Below are 8,788 nucleotides of genomic sequence, written 5' to 3'. Positions count from 1 at the left end.
GCCACCCGACAGGGATATTGACTTCTGCATTGATTACATATTCAATGACATATTTTCTATGCCAATGACATATACCATGACATATTTTCTTCACTTTTCATGTCTATATAAAGGCCTTGTAATAGATAGGAAAATACATACAATTGAAGAAGAAAATATCTTCCTTCTCTCTATCTCCATTTCTTGTTCATGTTTTACTAAATTGCTTTTATTTCCTTGTTCCATATTGTTACTTTGAGTTATATTTCATAACACTATCAAAGTTTTTGAAATGAAATACGAATTGTCACGACCCAGATTTTCCACCCTCGGGAGTCGTGATAACGCCTACTCCTGAAAGCTAGGCAAGCCGAGTATTATAGATTCACTAACTCTTTTATTTAGCCCTTTTTAACAGTTTAAACAACATACAATCAACAGTGAAATATTAACAATAAATAAAGACGTGCGCAAGACGTAATCTGATAACTTAGCCAAAAACAAGTACGACAATACCAAGTACATCTCTACCCGGAACTGGTGTCACAATATCACAGACCATCTACGAATACTACAACAACTGTCTAGAAAGAAAGATACAATCTGTCTCTGAAGTAAATGAAAACAAAATATAAATATAGAGGAGAATGCCGGGGCTTGCGGACGCCTGCAGGACTACCTCGGAATCTCCAATTGGACTTAAGGCAACCACCCAAAGCTACGGTCCAAAAGCTGCCGCTCCGGGATCAGCACACGGTGCAGAGTGTAGTATCAGCACAACCGACCCCATGTGTTGGTAAGTGCCTGGCCTAATCCCGGCGAAGTAGTGACGAGGCTAGGACCAGACTACCAATTAAACCTGTGCAGTTATATCATATACAGTGGAAAATAAACAGAAATAGACAATTAAAGATAGGAGGGGGACATGCTACGGGAATATCATTTACCAACAGTAATTTAAGACAAAAGCATAAAGAACTATTTAAAATTCACAGCAAAAGAATAAGGAAATCGTTATCAATCAATAAACACTTTTATTATCTATTGTTGCGGCGCGCAACCCGATCCAAATCATAAAAATACTGTTGCGGCGTGCAACCCGATCCATATCATTTATCACTGTTGTGGCGTGCAACCTGATCCAATTATATTATTGTTGCGGCGTGTAACCCGATCCAAACATAATATTATTGCGGCGTGCAACCCGATCCAAATATAATATTGTTACGGCGTGCAACCCGATCCATAAGTACAGTTCAACACCAATCACAAAGAGAGTCCTGACAAGGGAACAATATAGAAAACAACACTATCCCAGCAAGGGAATCGACGGTATAAGTAAATACATCCCTATAAGGGAAAATCAGCTATAACCAAACTTGTTCCAATATCTAACTTCACAAAAGAAACCTCAACTAGCACCAATACCCAACCATAAGCAATTTCCACGAGAACAATCATAATCCTTGCTCAACATAGAGAATCAACAACTTAGGCATTCGTGGTACTTATTAAGAACACCACAATTTCAATTTAAGACTCACGGTCATGCTTGACACCAATGTATAGATACTCGTCACCATGCCTATACGTCGTACTCAACAAGTAACACGTAGCAATTAGGACACAACTCCTAATTCCTCAAGCAAAGATTAGACCAAACACTTACTTCGAACTTCCACGGCCAACTCAAGCCTCAAACATCGCTTTTCTTTAGTATTCGACTCTAATCAACTCGTATTTAGTCCAAATTAATATAACAACATCAATAAATGCTAAAGAATTCATACCCAATGCTTAGTTATAGGTTTTCTATCATTTTTTCCCAAAAAGTCAAAAATCGACACGGGACCGCTTAAAACTCGAGGTTCGGACCAAACCTCGATCACCCATTCACCCACGAGCCCAAATATACAATTAGTTTTGAAATCCGACCCCAAAACGAGGTCTAAATCCCAATAAATCAAAAAGCCCTAACTCTACCCAAATTCCTAATTTCTACCATAAAAACCCTAGATTTTAGGATGAAAATTGATGAAATGCAATGGGAAATCGAAAGAAAAAGGTTTAGAATCTTTTACCAATGTTTTGGGGAAGAAATTGTCCTTTGAAAATCTCCTCAATGCTCCCAAATTTCGAAAATATGAAGTAAATGAATTCAACCCGTTTTGCTTCTGTTTTAAAATCACTGGGCAGGCCTTCATCGCGTTCGCGATAGGCCTGTTGCGTTCGCGATAGGACTGTTGCGTTCACGATGGGTCAGGCCCAGCTGATCATCGCGTTCGCGAAGCTTTAGCTCCTAGATTCATCGCGTTCGCGGTCAGGTGGCCATGTTCGCGTTAAGGTAAGGTGTGAAATTCCTCCCCCAGGCCACTAACCTTATGCGTTCGCGAGGGCCTGGATGCGTTCGCGTAGGGTATTCCCCCTCCCCCCACAGCCTCGCGTTCGCGTCCCAAGCTCTGCGTTCGCGAAGAACAAATTTCCCCCTGAGAGAGATTGCCTTCCGTGTTCGCAAGTGAAGCCACGCGAACGGGAAGCACAAAATCCTTGTGCACCAAAACTGAAAACCTGCAACTTTTTCTAAGTTTAAAACCTTCTGAAACCTATCTGAAACTCACCCGAGCCCTCAGGGCTCCAAACCAAACATGCATACTAACTCAAAAACATCATATGAACTTACTCGTGCAATCAAATAGCTAAAATAACATCAACAACTATGAATTTAACACCAAAATCATGAAATCACTTAAGATCCTCAAATTTTCCAATTTTCTCAAATACGGTCCGATTTACGTCATTTCAAGTCCGTTTCTTACCAAATTTCACAGAATCAACTTAAATCATATATAAGACCTGTACCAAGCTCTGGAACCAGAATACGGGGCCAATACCACCAATTTTTAAACACATTTCATTTAAAAAAAACTCATAAATATTCCAGAAAATAATATTCTTCTAAAATTCATATCTCGGGCTTGGGACCTCGGAATTCGATTCTGGGCACACGCCCAAGTCCCATATTTTCCTATGGACCCTCTAGGATCGTCAAATCACGGGCCCGGGTCCTTTTACCCAAAATGTTGACTGAAGTCAACTTAATTCATTTTTAAAGGCAAAATTCATCATTTTCACAGATTTTCACATATTGACTTTTCGGCTACGCGCCCGGACTGCGCATGCAAATCGAGGTGATACTGAAAGAGGTTTTTAAGGCCTCAAAATGCAGAATTTATTTCTAAAACAAGTGACGACCTTTTGGGTCATCACATTCTCCATCTCTAAAACAACCGTTCGTCCTCGCACGGACATAAGAAGGAAGTACCTGAGTCAGAGAAAAGATAGGGATAGCGGCTCCGCATATCAGACTCGAACTCCCAGGTCGATGTCTCGGAAGGCTAACCTCTCCACTGAACACGAACAAAAGAAGAACTCTTCAATTTCAACTGATAAACCTGCCGGTCTAGAATAGCTACTAGCTCCTCCTAATAAGACTAGTCCTTGTCCAACTGGATAGTGCTGAAATCTAATACGTGGCATGGATCGCCGTGATACTTCCGAAGCATGGACACATGAAACATTGGATGCACGACTGCTAAGCTCGGCGGCAAAGCAAGTCTGTAAGCCACCTCTCCCACTCGATCAAGGATCTCAAACGGGCCAATGAACCTAGGGCTAAGCTTGCCCTTCTTCCCAAATCTCATCACGCCCTTCATAGACGACACTCGAAGCAATACCCGCTCACCAACCATGAAAGCCAAATCACGAACCTTACGGCCGGCGTAACTCTTTTGCCTGGACTGAGCTGTACGAAGCCTATGTTGAATAATCCTGACCTTGTCCAAGGCATCATGTACTAGATCTATACCCAACAACCGAGCCTCTACCGACTCAAACCATCCAATCAGCGACCGACACCGCCTACCATATAAAGCCTCATAAGGAGCCATCTGGATACTCGATTGATAGCTGTTGTTGTAGGCAAACTCTTCTAAAGGCAAACACTACTCCCACGAGCCTCCAAAGTCAATGACACAAGCTCGGAGCATATCCTCCAAAATTTGAATGGTCCGCTCGGACTGCCCGTCCGTCTGAGGATGAAACACTATGCTCAACTCAACCTGTGTGCCCAACTCTCACTGAACTGCTCTCCGGAAATGCTAGTAAACTGCATACCTTGATCCGAAATGATAGATACGGGCACACCATGAAGACGAACAATCTCCCGGATATAGATCCCAGCTAACTTCTCGGAAGAATAGGAGACTGCCACAGGAATGAAATGCGCTGACTTGGTCAGCCTATCAACAATAACCCACACTGCATCAAACTTCCTCTAAGTCCATGGGAGTCCAACAACGAAGTCCATGGTGATATGCTCCCACTTCTACTCAGGAATCTCAATCTTCTGGAACAAACCAACAGGTCTCTGATGCTCGTACTTAACCTGCTGATAATTCAAACACCGAGCCATATTTGCAATGATATCCTTCTTCATTCTTCTCCACTACTAATGTTGTCGCAGATTCGGATACATCTTAGCAGCGCCCGGATGAATAGAGTACTGGGAACTATGGGCCTCCTCTAAAATCAACTCTCGGAGTCCATCCACATTAGGCACACAGACTCGACCCTGCAATCTCAAAACTCCATCATCTCTTAAGGTAACCTGCTTGGCACCTCTATGCTGCACAGTGTATCTAACGACAAATGAGGATCATCATACTGTCGATCTTGGATATGCTCCAATAAAGAAGAATGGGCGACTATGCAAGCTAACACACGGCTGGGCTCAGAAACATCCAACTTCACGAACTGATTGTCCAAAGCCTGAACATCCAAAGCAAGCGGTCTCTCACCGACCGGAATATAAGCGAGACTGCCCATACTAGCTGACTTCCTACTCAAAGCATCGACCACCACATTGTCCTTTCTCGGATGATATAAGATGGTGATATCATAGTCCTTTAATAGCTCCAACCACCTTCTCTGCCTCAAATTTAGCTCCTTCTACTTGAACAAATATTGCAGACTCTTGTGATCCGTGAACACCTCACATGCCACGCCATACAGATAATGCCTTCAAATCTTCAACGCGTGAACAATGGCTGCTAACTTCAAATAATGAACCGGATAGTTCTTCTCATGAATATTCAACTGCCATGAAGCATAAGCAATGACCTTGACATCCTGCATCAATACTGCACCAAGTCCAATACGAGATGCATCATAATAAATTGTATATGGCCTTGAACCAGTGGGCAAAACCAATAGCGGTGCCGTAGTCAAAGCTTTCTTGAGCTTCTGAAAGCTCACCTCACACTCGTCCGACCACCTAAACTAGGAACCCTTCCGGGTCAACCTGGTCATCAGGGCTACAATAGACGAAAACCCCTCCACAAACCGACGATAGTAGCCTGTTATACCCAAGAAACTCCGGATCTATGTAGCTGATGCTGGTCTAGGACTGTTCTTGACTGCCTCTATCTTCTTCGGATCAACCTGAATACCCTCTGCTATTACAACATGACCCAAAAATGCAACTGAACTCAACCAGAACTCACACTTTGAAAACTTGGCATACAACTGACTATCCCTCAAAGTCTGAAGAACCACTATAAGATGCTGCTTGTGCTTCTCCCGGCTACGAGAATAGATCAAAATATCATCAATGAAGAGTATCACGAACAAATCCAAGTAAGGCCTAAACACTCGGTTCATCAAATCCATAAAAGCTGCTGGGGCATTTGTCAACCCTAATGATATCACCAATAACTCATAATGCCCATACCGAGTGCGAAAAACTATCTTAGGGAATCGGATGCCCTTATCCTCAATTGATGGTAGCCGATCTCAAATCAATCTTCGAAAATACCATGTCACCCTGAAGCTGATCAAACAAATCATCAATCCTCGGCAATGGATACTTATTCTTGATTGTAACCTTGTTCAACTGCTGGTAATCTATACACATTCGCATCGATCCATCCTTCTTCTTTACAAAAAACACTGGCGCACCCTAAGGCGAGACACTAGGTCTAGTGAAGCCTTTCTCAAGGAAGTCTCGCAACTGCTCCTTCAATTATTTTAGCTCAGGCAGGTAAATACGATACGATGGAATAGAAATAGGCTGAGTGCTCGGAGCCAAATATTAACCATTTGAGAGAAAAATCATGGAGGAAGAGTAGACATCCACTATATTTTGATTTTTATCATAACACTCCCACTTGGATGTCCATAAATAATGTGTCTCGTTAAAACCTTATTAGGAAAAAACCCTATGGGAAAAAATCCTAATGAAGGAAAAAGAGTAGACATATTTAGAAATACGCCTTTTGGTTGCCTCATTAAAAATCTTGCAAGGAAAACCCAATGGGACAAAACCTTGTAAGGAAAAAAGAGTACAATGTGTATTAACTCCCCCTGAAGAGATCATCAGTTCACATCGTTGAGCCTTCGTATCCCAATCTTGAACACTAGTTTCTTGAAGGTTGACGTCGGTAGATATTTGGTGAACAAATCAGCCATATTATCACTTGAACGGATCCGTTGCACATTAATATTACCATTCTTTTGAAGATCATGAGTGAACAATAATTTAGGTGAAATGTTTTTTGTCCTAACTCCTTTATGAATCCTCCCTTTAATTAGGCTATGCATGTTGTATTTTCTTCATACAAAATTGTGGGTAGTTTGTCACACTTCAAACCACATTTGTCTCGAATAAGATGTATAGTAGACCTCAACCATATACATTCTCGACTTGCTTCATAAATATCAATTATCTCAGCATGATTAGAAGAAATAGCCACGATTGATTGCTTAGTCGATCGCCAAGATATGACAGTGCCTCTACATGTAAACACATAGCATGTTTGAGATCAAGCCTTGTGTGTGTCAGATAAATACCCCACATCGGCATAACCAACAAGATCCGTATTGCAATCATTGCTATAAAATAAGCCCACATCGGTAATCCCCTTTAGATAACACAATATGCGCTTGATTTCATTCCAATGTCTCCTTGAGCGGAGCTATATCTTGCTAATACATTAACTGAAAAAGTTATTTCAGGCCTTGTAGTGTTAGCAAGATATATTAGTGCACCAATTGCATTAAGATATGGTACTTTAGGACCAAGAAGCTCTTCATTATTTTCATGAGGTCGGAGTGTATCTTTATTTATATCGAGTAATCTCACAACCGTCGGGGTACTTAATGGATGTGCTTTATCCACATAGAAGCTCTTTAAAATCTTTTTAGTGTATGCTGATTGATGGACAAAAAATCCATCTTTCATATATTCACTTTGTAGACCAAGACAAAATTTTGTCTTTCCAAGATCTTTCATTTCAAATTCTTTCTTTAAACAGTCTACTGCTTTATGAAGCTCCTCGTGAGTTCTAATGATATTTGAATCATCAACATACATGGCGATTATAACAAATTCAAATCTGGATTCTTTTACAAGGACAAATTGAATTATTCTTGTACCTTTCTTTCAACAAGTATTTTCTCGGGCGATTATACCACATGCTCCCTGATTGTTTCAATCCGTATAAGGATTATTGAAGCTTTATTTAATAAATTTCTCGGGAACTATAATATGCTTCAGAACAATTTAAATCCTTCAATTATTTCCATTATACGCATATCAAGTTTTTTGTATGTATTGCCAGATTAAAACCTGAAATGACTACATCCACCACAAGAGAACATATCTCTATATAATCAATTCCAGGATATTTACAAATCTTCTTGTGACACAAGTCGTCTTTATGTCTATCGACTTGTCTTTCTTCGCACAAGAGCACATTTATACCTCCACTGGCTTTATACTTTCAGGTTTGAGACTATCCATCCAACTTCACATTTTTCAGGTGAAATCAATTTTGATTGCGTATATTTTATTTTATTTTGGTCAATCATTTATCTGTTCAAATTTCATGACATATTTAATCTCAAGATCCTCGTCAATATTAATAATATTGAGCACTACATTATATTAACAAAATCGTCGACGATCATTTTATGTCGGTTCCATTATTACCTAATAAAGACATAACTTATTGAGATCTCTTTATCTCATTATTTTTAGGTACCTGAGCCTCTCCCATGAGGTCTTATGAAGTGTTATGTCATGGTTCTCTTCTAGGGCACTTGCCTCCTTATTATGACCATTTTGAATATTTTTCCCTCTCTTTATTCAAGGAGTTTTATCTTTGGAACTGATTGGTCTGTTATGCTTCATGCGTGCCATAGACTTTGTCCCTCATGGACTTTATTCTATTTGGAGCATTAGCAGCTGAAATATGACATTTAGCTTTGGGTCAGCAAATGCGTCTGGCAATAATTTGTAAATGAATTATCACTTGAACTTCAAGTTCATATTTTCTTGTACGAGGATCTATATGTATTCATAATAATTTATTTCACGTATCACTTTCTCAGCTACCCATTTTCTCCCCCTAATGTTGGGATCACCAATACATTTCTCAACCTTCTTTGAGAACTCATCTTTGTGCATTTTGGTGGCATAATTAAATCATATAGCACATCCATATTTCTATATAGAAATTATTTGGTTCCTGACCCTTTACCGATTGTGATAGGGAGAAATTTTTATAACTTGTCTAGATGCGTACAAGTGATGTTGTATATTAAATAATACATCTCATACCAAAACTTTTTTTTTTGAAATTTTGTTCCCATAACCTATGATTTAGCTATAATTAGAGGCATACAAATTCTGCTAAACCAACTTGGATTTAAACCAGTATTATTAAGATAAATCATCATAATTTATATTCTG

This window comes from Nicotiana sylvestris, chromosome 1, assembly GCF_000393655.2.
Source record: "Nicotiana sylvestris chromosome 1, ASM39365v2, whole genome shotgun sequence".
Classification (NCBI taxonomy): Eukaryota; Viridiplantae; Streptophyta; class Magnoliopsida; order Solanales; family Solanaceae; genus Nicotiana; species Nicotiana sylvestris.
The sequence above is the reverse complement of the archived record's forward strand: the minus strand, read 5'-3'. Positions refer to the sequence as shown.